Source organism: Erpetoichthys calabaricus, chromosome 12, assembly GCF_900747795.2.
Source record: "Erpetoichthys calabaricus chromosome 12, fErpCal1.3, whole genome shotgun sequence".
NCBI classification, from domain to species: Eukaryota; Metazoa; Chordata; class Cladistia; order Polypteriformes; family Polypteridae; genus Erpetoichthys; species Erpetoichthys calabaricus.
In genome coordinates, this window is record NC_041405.2 from 38,035,796 (window position 1) to 38,055,366 (window position 19,571).

Sequence of the window (19,571 nt, forward strand, 5' to 3'; positions counted from 1 at the left end):
ATATAGTAAGATTTTATTGCCAAAAAGCTCACTTAAAAAAAAAGAAACATAAAATATCAATACGCTTCCATGCTCATATTGGAATTAATAGACAAGACTAGGAAAAAATACTGTATGTGCAATTGGAGGATATTACGTACATTAATTGTAAAACACTACCATCTCTAGGTTTTTCTAAAAAAATGTTATCTTCTTAAATGTAAGTTAATGAAGTAGTAGATTTTAACATACGCAGCAAAAAAAAAAAACATACAATAAAGAGTGGCATCCTACTTGCTAAAAGTATTAGTGGACAACATATTTTAACGAAAATGGGCAATAAGATAGGAAAGAAGCTATTTCCCAAAGTTACAGTATCAATGAGTTCAGTTTGCAAAGTATTTTATATAATATTGCAGCATCTCATTTGTAGTAAGCAATTGGAGATCAATTAAATTAGCTTGTTCATATTAACACATTTAATTAGGGAAAGTGCTAAAGACACAAACTCCCAGTTTCACAGGAGCACAGTGTCTGGTTAATTTGTTGTAGGCTTAAGTAAGTTTTGTTGTTTTTAATGTTTACATTACCCATTTTTTATTTCAGATGCCAACTCAGACTTTATGAAGCTGAAAAATCCAAGAATGTATTTGAAATGAAACCAACTTGTGTAAGTTTATTATTTTTATTGTGGTCTGTTTTAAAATAATAAGTAGCCATTCTTTATTTTATTTTGTAGTGTTAGATGAGGATAACTTTGCAATGTTTGCTTTTTTAATGAACTGTGATACTGTCACCATACTCTATTAACAGGATAAAAAATAAACTTTATCTTGTCTATAGGTTGCCCATAGATTGAACTTTTCCATTAGGATACGTAAGAATTATAACTTTTATAGTGTTTATGCACATGCATAATCGTTTGTACAAGCACAATAAAACATGAATATATGTCTATATAAAAAGGCTGAGTGGGCTATTTATTGCCCTTCACCTTATGTTACCAAATTTAAATTTTTTTCACTAGAAACGTGAAAAGAAAATTGATAGGAAATCTTGCAACCTAACAGAACACCATACATTAACTAAAATTAAAAAGAGTAAACATTTTTTTAAAAATGTGCTTGAAGGAACTATATTTATATTTACAGTAATGAATTGCAGAAACTAAATAACTATTTAATCATATGTAATATCTACTGTTGAATTCTGCTCTGTACTTGTAATATTTCTATTGCACTATTATATTGTATTGAGGATTACTTGTGTTCTGTTCTGTGTATTTTATTGTAATTACCCCTTTTTTTGACACCCACTGCACGCCCAGCCTACCTGGGGTCTGTCTTTGAACTGCCTTTCCCAAGGTTTCTTCCATTTTTTTCCCTATAAGAGTCTTTTGAGAGTTTTTCCTTGTCTTCTTAGAGAGTCAAGGCTGGGGGGCTGTCAAAAGGCAGGGCCTTTTAAGGCCCATTGAGGGACTCCTTGTGTGATTTTGGGCTATACAAAAATAAATTGTATTGTATTGTAAGATATCCTGTATTTTAATAATCTAGGTGCAACTGGCAAACTATGACAAAAAAAACACAATTGAGAGAAAGACGTTATAATCGGATAAGTCACCGCAGCATTTAAACTCTTATTGTATTTAAACTCTTGAGAAAAATGTATTTAATATCGACAAATAATGAAATCTTGCATGTCAGCATTGTATTTTTGTAGCATGTAATTTGTGTTCTTTTTAACAAAATGACATTAATTTGTATTAATTTAAGGTTTTCTTTACGGTGAAAAACTTACAAATTAGAAAGACATAAAATAATACTTTTTATTCAGATATAACTTGACTTACCAATCTAAAGGGCACAGAATTAATCTAAAACAATCACTCAAAACACTGTAATATCCAGTGAAGTTAGCATAGATTCAGCATGTTCAATTAAAGTAGTACAACACTCGTAAATGACTGCCAGATTCTGTAAAGCTGTTCTTTATAAAGCTTTTTTTTGTTTCAGATTTTAAGTAAAATACTGTAACATTGTTTTCCCAGTATGTTATCATAGGTGGGTGTTCTGTTTTATATCAGTGTTCAGTTCACCAGAAACGAGGTTAAATCGGCCATTTTTCATTTAAAAAGACTTGGTCGGTGATTGTGGTAGTTGATCCAACACACGCCTTTTTTTTTTTTGTTTTTTTTTTTGTGGCCGACTTCTTCCAATGTAAACAAAGAGTAGCAGTTGAGTCTTGTTTTATCAGAAAGCTTAGCCTTTACAGTAAAGAAACTAGAGTAATAAACTGAGGAAAAAGAATTGTCCTGTGCAATTTGATAAAAAAACAGCAAGAAAAGCTACTTGAATTCAGAGCTTTTTGTTTTATTCTTTAATTAAAATTGACACAATTTCAGTTTGGATAGTGAGCTTGTTTTAAGTGTAGTAGCTTACAGGAATTTGAAATTGCTGCATAGTAAACAAAGGCAACAGCAAAATGTATCTTTTACTTATAAACCTGTTAAACGTGTTAGTTTTATGTCTTCTTGATAAACAACTTATGAACATTTGATACATTTGAACTTTTTAAATATTTCTTCTATGTTAATTATTTGTAATTGTGTGTCATACAGCATATGTTTTGGTAAGAAACAAGTACTACATAATCAAAATGATAATCTATATTTATAATTACACCTCAAGAATTACAAATGTCTAACTGATACACCGAAGAAAAAAAATGCCTGTATAAATATAGTAAATGTTTATTTTAAGAGCAAAAAAACAGTAGTGCAATTAATAATTTAAAATGATTAAAACCTATAAGAACATGCATATTTAAATTTATATAGTTTTTAACTGCCAATATCAATTAATTGACGGTGTCAGAAAATATATCTCTCTATTATAAAAAAAAATCTTGTGACGAGATGTGATCTTCTGAAGACAGAGAGACACTACAGAGAGGCAGAGACACTTTCACTTCCCGCGACACGGTCAAGTTACGTCATACTGACATCCATTGGAAGCATGTTCCCGTGAGACGGTGACCTACACAAGGAAAGTAATAATCAGCCCGGAACAAGTGGAACTGAAAACCTTGCAGGTCCAAACGGAGTCAGAAATAAAAGACAAAGAGTAAAAGACACTATAGAACTTCATACAGATGTTCAAAAAAGTTGTCGCCATACACATGCAGAGCAGGTTACAGATTATGAAAGCAGTGGAAATTGAAAGGCTCAAAAAAAACCTTGGCACGATACATATGCAGAGCAAGTTCAAAAATATGACAGTACTAAAATTCGAAAAGGTCAAACAAAAGAGACTACAGATCGCATTTGTGCAAGCAAACGGAAATTATTACTAGGTGAAATAACGGAACAGCAAAAAGAGATCAAATATATGGACAAAGGTGATATGTCGGAAGTATGTAGATATTTGTAAGGCTTTAAAGTTTAAGTCAGAGACTTGTAGATCGTCTAATTCGTGTTGCCATCAAGGAAAAGTACTGCTGCTTCCCAATGAAGAGGTGTTTCCGCACGAATTAAAAGATTTGTTGTTTGGTGAAAGTGAAATCCACAAACACTACAGGCAAAATACACGCGTCTACAATAATCTTTTCGCGTTAGCATCATTCAATGCAGAAAAGGTTGATTTACACAATAATGGACCATACTCTATGAGAATCTGTGTTCCCACAACAATTACAGCTACGCCAAGTTTAATTTCGAAAAAAACGCAATTTGTTCAGGTGTATCTTTATGATCACGGAGAAGCGATGCAACATTGAAACGAAAGAGTTAAATGATCCTACGTAATAGAAATTACACAGCCAATAATGGATACAAATCCATACGTCCAAAAGTATTGTGCTTTACACAAAATTTATCAGCAAAACACGAACAAAGAAATTTTCTTGGATTTCTATATGAATCCGAAAGATCACAGTCGCATTTATAATAAACCCACATGTGACAAATGGTCAGTGATAATAATTTCGAAAGACGGAGATATCAAAGACAGAGTAGATATTTGTGTACATTCAAAGGCAAAGCATGATTCGTCATTTATGTCAAATACATCGCAACATGCCAATCCTTTACTCTTTCCATTGCTTTTCCCAGATGGCGAAACAGGATGGTCGCACAATATGAAACAAACGCATTCAGAAAAACAAATAACACCCACACAATATTTCGGGTCAAAATTAGCGATACGTTCCCTGTATTTAACCCACTTCTATCATCTCAATGTCTATCGCAACATTACATTATTAATGTGTATGCAAAAGTCGCAGCTAATCGTCTCTTCTTTATTAAATCAAATCAAGCTAAACTTAGAATGGAATATATGCAAGGTCTCATTGATCACGTTCACAATTCAAATGTCAATAGTTCAAACAAATTCAAAATTGGTAAAGCAGTAATATTACCATCATCATATCAAGGTAGTCCAAGAGCATTGCAATAGTTATATCATGATGCAATGGCAATATCCAGAACTATCGGTCAGCCAGATTTATTTCTTACAATGACGTGCAATCCACAATGGCCATAAATCCACAGCTTCTTGAGAACAATGCCACCGGCTACATCGGCTCTGGATATTCCCACTTTTGTAAATAGATTGTTTTATGAGAAAGTCTTATTTTTATTGAATGAACTCGAAACATTGTTCGGGCAAAAAGGAGATCTTGATATGCCATTCATATTAAACCGTTTACAGTTTCCCGTGAGAATAGCTTTTGCAATGACAATTAACGAATCACAAGGACAAACATTTGAAAAAGTCGGTTTATTTATTAGAGACAGAAATTATATTCACTCACGGCCAGTTATATGTTGCATTATCACACTGTAAGACCAAAGAAGGAATCAAAATTCAATGCAATCTTGAAGAAAAGTTCATTCCAAATATTGTTTTAACTGAAGTTTTAAAATAAAAAGTGAACGTAATGCATATATAACAATTCTCCTGAAAAAAAAAAACACTTTAAATTGTATTTCCACTGGACCAAAACTACTTTTTTTTTTTTTTTTTTTATTAAGCCTTGTTTCAGATAGGTACATTACAAACTGTCATATTGTTTATTTTTTTCTGTAATTATAAGGCACATTTTATTTTCTTTTATGCCAAATGTATTATTGATACATATTTTTGTGCAAATTTTATTAAAGTATGTATTTTAAGGAATATGTACAGTGATCCCTCGCTATATCGCGCTTCGCCTTTCGCGGCTTCACTCTATCGCGGATTTTATATGTAAGCATATTTAAATATATATCGCGGATTTTTTGCTGGTTCGCGGATTTCTGAGGACAATGGGTCTTTTAATTTCTGGTACATGCTTCCTCAGTTGGTTTGCCCAGTTGATTTCATACAAGGGACGCTATTGGCAGATGGCTGAGAAGCTACCCAACTTACTTTTCTCTGTGTCTCTTGCGCTGACTTTCTCTGATCCTGACGTAGGGGGTGTGAGCAGGGGGGCTGTTCGCACACCTAGACGATACGGACACTCGTCTAAAAATGCTGAAAGATTATCTTCACGTTGCTACCTTCTGTGTGCAGCTGCTTAGTGAAGCGACATGCTGCACGGAGCTTCATATACTTAAAAGCTCAAAGGGCACGTATTGATTTTTCACTCTTTGTTTTTATCTGTCTCTCTCTCTCTCTCTCTCTCTCTCTCTCTCTCTCTCTCTCCCTGCTCCTGACGGAGGGGGTGTGAGCTGCCGCCTTCAACAGCTTTGTGCCGCGGTGCTTACTTAAGCCAAACAGCCCTATTGATTTGTTTGCTTTGCTCTCTGATTCTGACAACCTGTGCTCCTGACACGCACTCCTTTGAAGATGAAGATATGTTTGCATTCTTTTAATTGTGAGACAGAACTGTCATCTCTGTCTTGTCATGGAGCACAGTTTAAACTTTTGAAAAAGAGACAAATGTTTGTTTGCAGTGTTTGAATAACGTTCCTGTCCCTCTACAACCTCCTGTGTTTCTGCGCAAATCTGTGACCCAAGCATGACAATATAAAAATAACCATATAAACATATGGTTTCTACTTCGCGGATTTTCTTATTTCGCGGGTGGCTCTGGAACGCAACCCCCGCGATGGAGGAGGGATTACTGTATTTAGTATTTTATGGCCACTGAACAATAAGCCTACATATTTGTAAACAACTTTGGTAAACAACATGCGGTAACAAGGCATTAGATGTGACTTATCGGGATCAGGAACATCTGAGGATACGAACCCCAAAGGTTTTGAATCGAGTATCTTTTATTTCAGTTAGAACAATATATAGCACTGGCTCAGTTGCTGTTTGTTCACCTAGCACTACCATTAAGGCATTTTTCACTGACTGTATTTCTTCTTCAATGTTCCACCAAAGTGAGGAGCACTGGGAGGTTTGAAAGGAAGTGCTTTGTTTTGCTTTGCAAGTGGGTCCCAAAGGGATGGTTCCATGGCAGCAGACCTTTCCCTCAATTCTGCTTCCCTTCTATGGAAATTGGTGCCTTTGTCTGAACGAACCTCAAATGGCTTACCTCTACGGGCCACAAACCTTCTAAAGGCCATCAAAAATGCATCAATTTCCATGCTGTCTATTACATCCAAGTGGACACATTGAGTTATCAGGCACTTAAAGATAATTCCCCAACATGTCTCTGATCGGCACCCAATCTTGCTAGTAAATGGCCCAGAACAATCAACTCCTGTAGACCAAAATGGAGGTTTGTAAAGGCACAGTCACACAGAAGGTAGATTTGCCATTTTTGGTAATTTCGGATTTGCTCACCACTTACGACAGTGCTCACAGTGACTTTGGTGTTTGTGTATATTCTCTCAACCCCGTAAAAATGTAGTATTTGCCTCAGATTTCTGCAAATAAATAATAATAAAAATAAAAATCATGCCATTTACGTTAACATTATACAAAGTTATTGTCTGTTATACCTGCATTTTATCACTCTTTAATTGTTTTTTATCAATATGCTGCTGGAGTATATGAATTTCCCCTTGGGATTAATAAAGCTATCTATCTATCTATCTATCTATCTATCTATCTATCCATCCATCCATCCATCCATCCATCCATCCATCCATCCATCCATCCATCCATCCATCCATCCATCCATCCATCCATCCATCCATCCATCCATCTAAATACTAATTCTGGACCTGGATGAAAGACACGGTTGTCATAGTCTTTTATCAGGAGTTTGGTAGTTGGATGGGCTGGAACAAGGACAACAGGATATATTGTCTCTGGCTCAAAACCTTCATCATGACGCAGCCTAGTGCCAACTCTAATTAAGCCAGAGACCTTATCATATTCAGGGCACAGGGATCTCAAACAACTTTGGTGTGAAATTACTCTGTTTGCTTTATGTGCTCTGACCTCTTCACCAAAGCTCTCTAACTGAGCTTGCTGAAAAAGAAGTTAACCTGTGTCTCTTCTTTGTTCTGCTGTAGCACAGCAGTCTGATTCAGTACTGGCCGCTTCATGAAGGGATTGGTAGATAATTGTTACCAGCTTATCCCAAGTACTGCATTTATTTGGATTTGGATAAATGTCATTATGCCTTGAAGCTGATATGATCCCACAGAACATAGACTTCTTCAGTTCTATCAGGCTGTCTTCTTGTGGAGGTAGTAACATGTCCAGCCAATTTCCTGGCACTTGTGAAAATAAAGAAGGTCCATCATTCCACCTACCAGGCTTGATTATGTTCACTCATTGTTTTTACTCGTGATGACATCCGCAGGATTGTTAGTTGTATCCACATAATGCCAAGTCTGTGTTTCAGTCAGATTTTGGATTTCAGCAACTCTAGTGCCTACATACACTTTATACTAGCATGAGTCAGACATTAGCCAGTTAAGTACTGTCATGGAATCACTCCATAGGCACACTTGTCTAATATGCACAGTTAGTTCAGACAATAGATAGATAGATAGATAGTGCATCCACTAAACAGTATCATCTCTAGACAGAGGAGCAGCTTCAGCGACAGACTGCTGTCACTGTCCTGCTCCACTGACAGACTGAGGAGATCGTTCCTTCCCCAAACTATGCAACTTTTCAATTCCACCCGGGGGTGTAAACGTTAACATTATATAAAGTTATTGTCTGTTTTTACCTGCATTATTATCAATCTTTAATTTAATATTGTTTTTTGTATCAGTAAGGTGCTGCTGGAGTATGTGAATTTAGCAGGTGGGAACGCTGAGCTCCAGTGAGTGCTGCACAAAGCTCTAGACTTGGTTTGGAAAATTTAACGTTTTGGGGCAACATGTGAACGTGCCATTATGAATCTAACATGAACATGGCCTAGACTGTCCACGGTGTGAAGGTATGCCACCGATCCATAAATGCGCTCTGATGCATCACAAAAAACATGAAGTTCCCTCCATCAGCACAATTAGGTGTGTAGCATCTTGGCAACATTATATGCTCCAAATCATTTAGTTCTATCCCCCATGTACTTCATTTCTTGTGCAAGACTTCAGATTTAAGAATGGCATCCCATTCTAAGTTAGCTTTCCACAAGTCTTGAATGAGTACTATTGCTATTGCAGTGTATGGAGCAAGGAAACCAAGAGGGTTATATTGACTAGCAAGGACTTTATAAATATGTCTCATAGTTGAAAAGGTAGACTGAGTAGCGTTATGTTTGTAAACTAAACACTCTGTACTACAGATCCACCACAATCCAAGTGTGGATTTCTGGGGGGGGTCTACTTTCTCTTGAGACAGCCATAATTCACAGTGGAGGTAGCTCCTCAATCACTTCTGGACAAGCGCACTGTCTTGTTTCAGATCTGCCTTCAACAAGCATTTTCCTTAATCTAAAAATTAATTGCTTGGCTGCATACTTGGATGGCAAACTCTATAAGGAGTTGTCTACATAGAATGCATTTCTAATGGAGTCAAACACATCTTCATTACCTTCTTTATAGTCCTGTGCATGTTTCTGTAATACAAATGTGGCACAACAAGGACTACGTGTAGTGTCAAATGGTAATATCTGCCATTCCTAAACCTCTGGTGGTTTGTCTTTGTTAATATTTCTCCAAATTAATCTGAACAGGGCTTGTTCCTCAAAGAAAAGATGAACTTTATAGATCATTACTTTAATGTTCCCACAGATAGCTACTGAATGCTCCTGAAACCGGAGATGCACTCCCAACAAGGATTGGCCAAGAGTGGGCACTGGCAGTAAATAATCATTTAGCACCAACACTTGATGCTGAAATTAAATTTAATTAATTAAAGACAAGCCTATATTTGTTACTGTGGTGCACAATATGGTGAGGCAAATACCATGACTCTTCAGTGGCTTCAATTTCTGCTTCAGTTAGAACTCTTACATACACAGAATCTAACAGTTAGCTAGTTCTGGGATCCTAGAAAGATGACATTCAGTGCACCATAGACTGGGTAATATGCCTCTTTGTGGCTTTAAATTGGGTGATGGTAACACTTCTGAGGCTGGGAAATTGCACGCTTGGATATGAAGCTGGCTGCAAAATTTGTTGTCTCTGTCGTCCTTCTCTGTCTGCTGCTTAATCTCCTCCAGTTCAGCATGTTTCTTTTCCTCGCATATTATTGCTGATTGTGAGTTTCAAAGGGAAACGGAGACTCTGCTTTAAGCTGTATACTGAATCTGTTGCTGCCATGATTCAATTTAACCGATCGGTTACTTTTACATGATAGTATGCTAACGGCACTTCTCAGTTTGCTACTCTGTCTTTGCTTAGAGTTCGTGATGGAGGCCACATTACATCTGGAAGGATAGTATCCCACATTATAGTTTGAAAGGTGAGCTAGAATTCTCATTTCTTGGCGTCCTTGGCTGCATATTGCGAGCCTACTGCCTGTGCCAACTGAGCCTATTGGCTGAACAACAACAACAACAACAGCATTTATTTATATAGCACATTTTCATACAAAAAAGTAGCTCAAAGTGCTTTACATAGTGAAGAAAAGAAAAATAAAAGACAAAATAAGAAATTAAAATAAGACAACATTAGCTAACATAGAAAAAGAGTAATGTCCGATTATGAAAGGCTGTCACGGTTCCCGCAGACTGGACGTCTGCAATGTGTGAGCTGGGCACAGAAGAAATAGTTTGGCTGGATGCAGGGATGTCAGCTCAGATGTTCTCTTCTGCATCAATGTTCAGGTGTAAGCTTGTCCATATACAGTGCCTTGTCCATTTTGTTCTCAGTTGTTGTGTTTAGAGACCAGCTCGAAGAACCATGTAAAAGAAAGGTTTCAGGGATCTCTGAAAAATGTGCTAATTCGCAGGATTTAGCATACTGAAAGCTGAGTATAGGAGTCACAGTCAGATGACAGGAGATGAGAGACTGGTGAATTCCAGTATTTTGTATTTTATTCAAAGCAATAAACAATTTACAGAAGCAACAAATTACCATGCTATAGGTAAACCAAGATGGCAGAATGAAAAGTTTCTCTGGAACAGAAACCACTTCCAGGCGAGGGTGAGACTTTACTAAAATTTCTTATAGCTTCTATACATCTAGTTATGTAGGAGCTTAGTGTAAAATGTTTTTTTTAAAGGGATAATGAAAACAAATCGGAATCGGTAACAGAATCATCCGATCAAGTAACATAAAATCAGTGATCAGTATCTGCCTTAAAAAAAAAATGTGTTTGGAGCATCCCTAGTTATCACAGTAGATTGCTCATATACCAGTAATGTTTTATCAGGTATTTCGCCAGGCAGTGCTATTAGAAATTTATTACCCAGCTTCTTCTGGGAAATTTTGTAAGACAATGGGCCACTGTTATAGTGTTGTCATTTAATTAGGTGTATCAGATGTACTGTGTAACAAAGTACTTTTCTGTATACTATTGAAGCATTTTTTTAACCAAGGGCTAATATTACTGGCAGTTAGTGTGATGTTTTTGGTTAAAGGATACATATGTTCAGCATTTTTCAGGTTGAAATTATTTCTTCACAATCAAGCTATATATTAATTTACCACATAAAATTGTGTCCTAAAGTGAAACATTTTTTGTTTAAATTTTAAAAATACCTTGTCTGTTCTTGCATCTTACAATCGAACTAATGGGGAAACAGGTCTATTGATAGAAAAAGTCTTAAAACTTACTGAGCATGTCAATTTTTCAAGCCAAAAATCTTATTGCATATTTATCTGTGTCTTGGGATTATATACATATTACAAACAGCATATCCATGTTATTTTAGGAAGGAAAAAAAACATAAAACAAAACATTGTTTTGATATTTAGGTGTTTTAAATTCATCACTTTGTCTTATTCCATGTCAGACTTTCAGTCCAAGGGGTGTGGATTCACGTCAAAAGGTAATCATCAAGCACTGTTATTGATCATTAAATGTTGATGTCCAGACAGCTCTGTTCTGTAGACAAATAGGAAATAATAACTGAAAAAGTCATGCATACGATTGCTTATTATCTTTCATTACATGGAAGCTTATCATCCATCCATCCATTTATGTTCATTATTTTGCTAGTATATGCTGCCACTGGATTGATAATTTTTGTGTGTGCTACAGTGAGACAGAATATTGTGCAGGCCTGTAGCATGCAATAAGAACTGAACCAATGTAATGGACTTAGCTTGAAGTGGAACCAAATTACTGGTGGAACTCTGTGCTCTTGGTGCCTTGGTCGTCCTTGCACTGCAATATTAGTTTTACATGACATTTAATTTTAATAAACTCACACCCCCCAGAGATCAAAGTGTGTTGATATAAGTATATGATATCAAAGAGTCTGGTGGTTCCCCTTAGAGATCTGAGTGGTTTGAAGCACGAGGTGCCTATACGCACCAGTAAGCCCACTTCAAGCCCAGTTTATAGGCATACATCCGTCCATGAGGGCAGGATTGCAGGGAAGGCACAAGAAATGAGCCATCCCTGGGCAGGGCATCAGGCCATTGCGAGGTGAACGCATACACAGGCTAGGGTTAATATAGCAACACCAGTTGATCTATGTTTAATCAGGTTTAAGTTTAGTAAGTTCAGTATTTATGTTTTAAGATAGGCACGTGACAGCACAAAGCTGTTATTTCTGCCTTACAACACTGAGGTCTGCATAAGTTTTGCATGTTGACCCCATGTATTTATAGATTGATTGGTATGAGTGAGTGTCAGTGAGTATACTCACTGAAGCGTAACCTTAATTCTTTTATTACCGTCTCCTCAGCAAGAATAACACTCATCTACAAGGTTGAAGTTAGCTACTTATTTGCGGCTCCTTATTCAGGGGGCTATTTTATCACAGCAGCATACAAAGGGTGGCATGGCACTTTCAAAAATCAAAGACTTTTATTAAAAATCAGTACAGTGTAATAAGTTCAGATTTATTGTCATGAGTAAAAAGTACAGTGAAACTCATATGTAATCCTTTCATTATGCTGCCTCTTGGCATCATTCTTGCATTTTAGACTATGTAAAATAACACCATTTAGGAAAATATAATCGGTCCTTTATCTGTTTTGTTTCAAGCCGTGGCAGAACATAACCACTTGAGGAAAAAGATTTACAGAAGCAAAAGTAGGACAGAAACTGTAGTATAGCTTGGAAAATGGGTGGTGAGGAGGTGGTGGCTAGTGGGACTGTCATAACTGCACTCATGGTGCTAAAATAATTATTTCTAATGTCATTTTGTTATCGCAAGGATACCTCATAAATGTGGAAAACATGTTTTCTTAAATAGAAATCTTCTCCGCTTCAAAGTTTATGTATCTAGTAAGTTTTAAGGCTTTTTCATTTAGCTATGGTCCCAAGTCCCTATTACCCCTATTGTTAGCTGCAAGAATAGACAAGGTGTTTTTAAAATGTATAAGGAATGCTTTACTTATTGCAGTTATTTTGTGTCCATTAATTACTGCCAGATCTGTAAACAGTAACACCAAAGGGTTGTACCTATCTCAGGCACAACACATATCTCCTCTGACCCATCTGCAGTCCTTGGGCTTCATGAAACAGGAACTGATCAGGACAGCTGGCTTTGCCTTGCAGTGGCTGGGTTTGGGTGGAGCACCAATTTCCCTTGGTGCACCCCGGTGTCACCTCAGGTTGTCCAGTGTATGCCAGGATAGCCTGCGGACTTGTCAGGCGAAACCCTTGGGGAAAGTGTTGATGAGGTAGTTGCTAGCGACTATATCTACTAATTTGTTAGTGTCATTTGACTCAGATATCAACCATCATCCAAAGTCTCCCCCTAAACTCGAACACCTAGGAGCACGCTGGCCACTCTGGGTCAAAGTGTCACTCCCAAATATACCATATTTTTGTAGTAAATGACAAAATGTTGGCATAAACTATATAATGTGTGAAGCCTGAAGTCCAAAGATCAAAGAAACACTTTCACGAAAGGTTCAAGGACGATACAACAGCTTCCGTGGTGTTGCGGTAAGATTTGCTGACTTGTATTCAAGAGTCCCTGGTTCGATCCCGACTGCCTCCTATATTTGCCGTTTTGAGTAGTGAGCTGCTCTTATTGTTAATATTATACAGTACACACATACATTTGGTTTGCGTCTGTAACAGACGGTGTACATTTATAGGACATGTAAAAGTTACCCTTTTTTTCACTTTTATTCTCTCAGTCATGATCACAATACATAGTACCACCCTAGGGATCTGACGCTGTTAGTTTTTATTTGAAGCTGGGAGTAACTGTAGATGTAAGTGATATTTTGAGGCAAGGTAACTGGACATTCTCTGATCTGGAGGGATAAAAGCTGACACACAAACGCTGGTGAATCTGCCTTCTTCATATCTCACCATCACTTGATTTTTTTTTATTCAGTTTTATTGAGTGTTCCTGCTCACGCTGAATTAGTATGTGCCTTATGGTCTATGATGTCAATTAAAAAAAAAAAAAACAGAGACATAGTTATATGTGATATTTGTAATTATTCATTTTATGACCTGTATAGTACATTTCGGAAAACATTGTGGCACGGATGCAACATTATTCATATTATTCATATTCATTCGCATAACACCACATGTTTTTTTCCCCAATCTTGCCAGTCTCCACATGTTTCTGTTTCTTTTGTACTCCAGGGCATGCAGAGGCAACAATAGTACAGAGAGGTCAGTTCAGTGCTATATGCAATCATCACATTCAAATGTTAACAGTTCACACACACGCAAGGATGGTCCTTCCTACATTTACGATGTGTGTACCTGTTGCAATGCGCACACTTCTCTCTATGCTTTGGTTCCTATTACATTGAAAGAGCACCTGACACTGACTGAGTTTACTTTCCTGGGGAAAGCGGCTGTCTTGGAACAGAAGCTTGTCGATGTTGCATCCTCCTTTTCTTTTTCCATCGCCTTTTCTAGTAAGATGACGAAGTTCCTCTGCAAGGTGAGCCATGAACGCTCTTCTTTTCTCGGTGGCCTCCGTGCATGCCTTGCACAGTACATGTGCGTTGATCGCTGCCAGGTCAAGCGTGTTATAGCACACAGCAACTGGCCACCTGCATGTTCCTGCGCTCACTGAATAAGCTCATGCCTTCTGGTGCATGATGTCAACGCAGCACAGAGAAAAAAATAAAGAGACAAATGCTGTATATGGGACATTGGGTATAAATTTATTGTACTTGTAAAAGTTAGCTTTTTTCAGTTTTCTTCTCTGAATCACGATCACACTGTACCCCCTGCCCCTCCTGATCTGGCTCTAAGTAACAGCGGCAGCATAAATTCACACCCGATCAGACGCCGTTCATTTTCAAATAATATTGCATTAGTGCGATGATGTTTTCTGATTGGTATTATTCAGGTCATAAAATGATTTCTTCAAAATGTCACATATACTGTCTCTCTTTCAGGTGTGTAATACAAACCACAGCATAGAGAGAAGTGTGCGCATTACAACAGGTACACATGTCGTAAATGTAGGAAGGATGGTCCTTGCGTGTGTGTGAACTGTTAACATTCGAATGTGATGATTGCATATAGCACTGAACTGACCTCTCTGTACTATTGTTGCCTCTGCATGTCCTGGAGTACAAAAGGAACAGCAACCTGTGGGGACTGGCAAGATCGGGAAAAAAAAAAAAAACGCGGTGTTATGCAAATGAATATGAATAATATGAATAATGTTGCATCCATGCCACAATGTTTTCCAAAGTGTACTATACAGGTCATAAAATGAATAATTCCAAATATTATATATAACTATGTCTCTGTTTTTTGTTTTTTTTTGACATCATAGACCATAAGGCGCATACTAATTCAGCATGAGCAGGAACACTCAATAAAACTGAATAAAAAATAATCAAGTGACGGTGAGATACGAAGAAGACAGATTCACCAGCTTTTGTGTGTCAGCTTTTATCCCTCCAGATCAGAGAATGTCCAGTTCCATTGCCTCAAAACACCACTCACATCTACAGTTACTGCCAGCTTCAAATAAAAACTTAACAGCGTCAGATCCCTAGGGAGGTAGTATGTATCGTGATCATGACTGAGAGAATAAAAGTGAAAAAAAGGTAACTTTTACAAGTCCTATAAATGTACACCGTCTGTTACAGACGCAAACCAAATGTATATGTGTACTGTATAATATTAACAATAAGAGCAGCTCACTACTCAAAATGGCAAATATAGGAGGCAGTCGGGATCGAACCAGGGACTCTTGATTACAAGTCAGTAAATCTTACCGCAACACCACGGAAGCTGTTGTATCGTCCTTGAACCTTTTGTTAAAGTGTTTATTTGATCTTTGGACTTCAGGCTTCACACATTATATAGTTTATGCCAATATTTTGTCATTTACTACTAAAATATGAAAAATGTTTCTGCTTTAACAATGTGTTTACACAGATTATTGTAGAAACAGAACACACATGAAATGCATGTGTTCCAGATAACGGTCTATTATTTCCACTCTAAAACTCCAGCACTTCACTCCCAGATAATCAATCAAGGCATGAACTGGGAAAACTTTGTGCATGTTCTGTGGCGGTGGGGGATGGAATAGCAGGCTGCTTGTCTTAATCGGCACATTTACAGGACAAAAGACACTGAGGGAGAGGTACGAATGGATTTAACGTGGGCCGGATCTATGAGTTTTTACGTAGGCTCTGGTAATTCTAGTGTTAAGTGTTCCCTTAACAGTTAAATGAGAAGCAGACAGAACACTATCCAAAGTGTACAAAACTCCTATTCACAATTAAAGGTGATTACCAAAAAAAAAACCAACAAAACATCAATCCTGTATTCTAGTTATTCTCAGACCCTTTGTAGCATATGGAAATTTGGAATAATTTGGAATAAATTACATAATTGTGTAGCTAAAATAGAAACCTTAACTTTTAAAAAGTACCTGAATGGAGATATTTGAACAACTTAACTATCAGCCAACCATGCAAGCTTGATGCACTTATTGCTCTCCCATAATTTATATTACATTTTTGGATTTGAAAAATGCTTTATATGAATATGTTGTAGTTATAAGTCATTAAATTTCCTCCTCTGTCATTTGATTTGTGAAGGTGGTACATGAAGGTGTAACAGTAATCCAGTAGTATTAGATCTGGAACTGATAGCTCAATCTGTTATTGTATGTTATTCAGCTTGTCATTAAGAAATTTATAAGTAATCGATAAGTAATTTCTAATAATGTGTGGAACTGTGACAGACAGCACTAATTTTTTTGTCGTTTTAGCTCATCTGTTTTATTAGAGTTTTACTCAGAGTATACTTTGTGGAGACCTTTCTTACACTGTAGACCAAAATTTGGCTTTACAGTATTTTAAACCATGGTGATTGTGTTACTTCAGGCTTGATTGTGTAACAGAAGCCTCGACAGGTATGTAGAAAATCCTGAGCTATACATTTATGATTTCTGAATTGACACTTTACTCTTGAAGTGTTTAGTTGTTTTTCATGTCTTTCTAACACTAAACTCACATCTAATTTCAAATGCAATTGAGCAAAGGTTGTGTGTCATATTCATTTTGTTCTTGGTTTGTGGTCCTGGTGATATTTGGCAGTAAAGGAAATCATTGTAACCAAAGAGGATCATGAAATTTTCTAAAATCTTCCCTGGTGTGACACAAATTATTTCTGCATTCTATAAATAGATTCCAAAGAGTTTCAGCAACCATCCACCCTTCATGGTAGTGTAAGAAAAGATTGAAATTTTGACAAAGAGTTTATTTAGATGTTTGCAGAAAAAATTTTGCAATTGTGACTGTTTGCACAATAAAGGTATAACGGTCTTCAGGTTTATGACTTCAAGTAGAAATAAATTCCTGAGTGCAATTTTTTATTGGTCAATTATACAGTACTGTAAAGTACCAAATTTTCATCAGAAAGTTTTGCTGTTACACATCTGTAGCTCTGTCATTCCGAGTGCACCATCAGGTGCTGCCAACGTCATGATACTTGTGTCGAATACTTTTAACTTAGAAACACCTTCTTTCTAAAAAATAACCCTACATCCATTGTGCTTGCCCTTTGCTCAGGGATAATTATATAATCTCTTTCTGGGTGTTCTTTAAAAAACATTTGCTGGTGGAGCTGGACAATCTGTGTTATGTCATGACCATCTCTCCATTGCAGTTGAGCTGAGCTTAGGCTATGTTGGTGATAGGTGCTGATTGCAGCTTTATTGTTTTTATGGTCTGTCTTCAGATTTGTATTAGTTTAGTTTACTTTTAATAGCTATTCATAGTTACTTCAAAATATTAATTACCGTATATACTCGAGTATAAGCCGACCCGAATACAAGCCAAGGTACCTAATTTTACCTACAAAAACTGAAAAAACGTATTGACTTGAGTATAAGCCTAGGGTGGGAAATGCAGCAGCTACTGGTAAGTTTCAATAATCAAAATAAATACCAATAAAATTGTCGTACATTAATTGAGGCATCAGTAGGTTAAATGTTTTTGAGCATTTATTTCAAAGAAAAACAGTAAACTAGCTCTGTAAGTGGAGAAGAGGGTCAACAAAAACAATATGGCATCTCTCTCGCTTGCTGTCTCTCTCGCTTGCTGTCTCTCTTGCTCGCTGCACAGGGAATGCACAGGGAGAGACTGAACACGTGCGGGTTGGCGGGGGCAGCAGGACCTAACTTGAATGTAAGCCGAGGGTGACGTTTTATATACGGTAAATACTCTTGTAAGGCAGTGTATCCTAAACATCCTTCCAAGGTACCCTTAGTCATGTCAGGTTAAAGTATTTACTTAATCCAAATGTCAGTTATTACATTTTTGTTTATTAAATAGTTTTGTAACAATAAGTTGTATCCAAAACTAATAGCAATAATAGAATGCAATTCCATGTGAAAAGACTATATGCTTTTTAAGCACATTTTACAATGGAGTTAAAAACAGCACAAAGAGGCTCAATAGCTTTCACACAGGGCAGATTGCAATTCAAGTGATGTGAAAATGGCAGTGATTGATGTGTGATAGTGGTGAAGGGTCTGTGACTAATTGTTGTTCAATTTTCTTCAATATAACATGTTTAAAAGTATACCCAACACAGCAGTATCCAGCAACTGGCAACTGAAAAACGTATATCAATGCAAAATTACCAATACTAACATAATATCACTATCATTATTAGCCTTTAAATGGAAGGTTTTCCGTGATTGTTCATGTAGCTCTGCAACTGAAAGATCAGGAGCTGGGTGCCAGAAATCAGGGGCTTAAGCCACTACAACCTCCCACCTCCCGACGCCACTGTCCATTATTAAAACCATCCTATGTTTATATCAGTTAGGGAAGCTGCACCTTTCCTATGTCATTATTTAGTTCAAATACCATTTACCTCCAGGTTTATAATGTCTGTTCTTTATAGTTATAATCTGCACATATTATTATTCAGTCTTGTACATGCTTACATAATTGCTTTCCCCTTCCATTTATTTCTAGAGAAGTGACTTTTTTGTACTCTTTTAACTTATCTAAAGCAGCTGGAGAAGAGTGCTGCTATGTGCACTCTTTGCGTTTGTGCACTCTGACCAGCATTTGACTTACTTGCATTGAGCATCCAAAAGGCTACCAGACGAGTAAAAGAGAAAAATATACAAGTTTCAAGCAACCACTTTCAAGGTAAAATTAAAACAGTGAATTAATTTCTAGTTGAAGACACACAGAACATTTTTCTGTTTTAAGATGGATGAGTTTGAAAATTCCCCAATGCATTTTAATGGGAAATGTTGAAATTATAAAACTTCATGCAGTGTGATCTGTTCGAGATATCAGAACAAAATTTTAACTTAGAATAATATGTGTTCAGCCTCCACGGGGGGCTGAGTTATTTCATGCAGACAGGCAGATGAATAGACGGGCATTATTTGCAACCACAGCTAATAAAGGCAAATGCATCTGTAAAAGGCCATCTCTCACTCTACAAGTAAAACTGGCTGGGGACTTTAAGCTGCCTCACAGTAGAGTACAGGTTGAGTGTGGAGTTAGGAGAAGAGTTTGGTGTAAAAGCTCATTGTAATTGAATGTGACAAGGGGCAATCCTTGACCCAAGAAAGGGACCTTAGTAAGGGGGGTAAATCTGCCTGGCCAGAGGAAGGGGAGGTAAATGATCAGGCAGGGACTGAGTGCTTTTGTT

The 19,571-nt window shown here is 36.9% G+C and overlaps 2 protein-coding genes and 1 long non-coding RNA gene across 4 annotated transcripts in view; 2 read left to right on the forward strand and 1 right to left on the reverse strand.

Annotated features, from left to right (window-relative positions):
* LOC114662093 (monocarboxylate transporter 8-like) overlaps nucleotides 1-19,571 on the forward strand; it is a 1,225,996-nt gene that overhangs the window by 510,908 nt on the left and 695,517 nt on the right. The gene's annotated exons all lie outside the window — the stretch shown is intronic.
* Nucleotides 1-19,571, reverse strand: part of LOC127529745 (uncharacterized) — a 52,691-nt gene that overhangs the window by 20,085 nt on the left and 13,035 nt on the right. The window lies entirely within an intron of this gene.
* Nucleotides 579-19,571, forward strand: part of nexmifb (neurite extension and migration factor b) — a 151,405-nt gene continuing 132,412 nt past the window's right edge. Inside the window, exon 1 of the mRNA XM_028815417.2 lies at nucleotides 579-649. The gene's annotated coding sequence lies outside the window, so the exon portion shown is untranslated. The remainder of the gene's footprint in view (nucleotides 650-19,571) is intronic.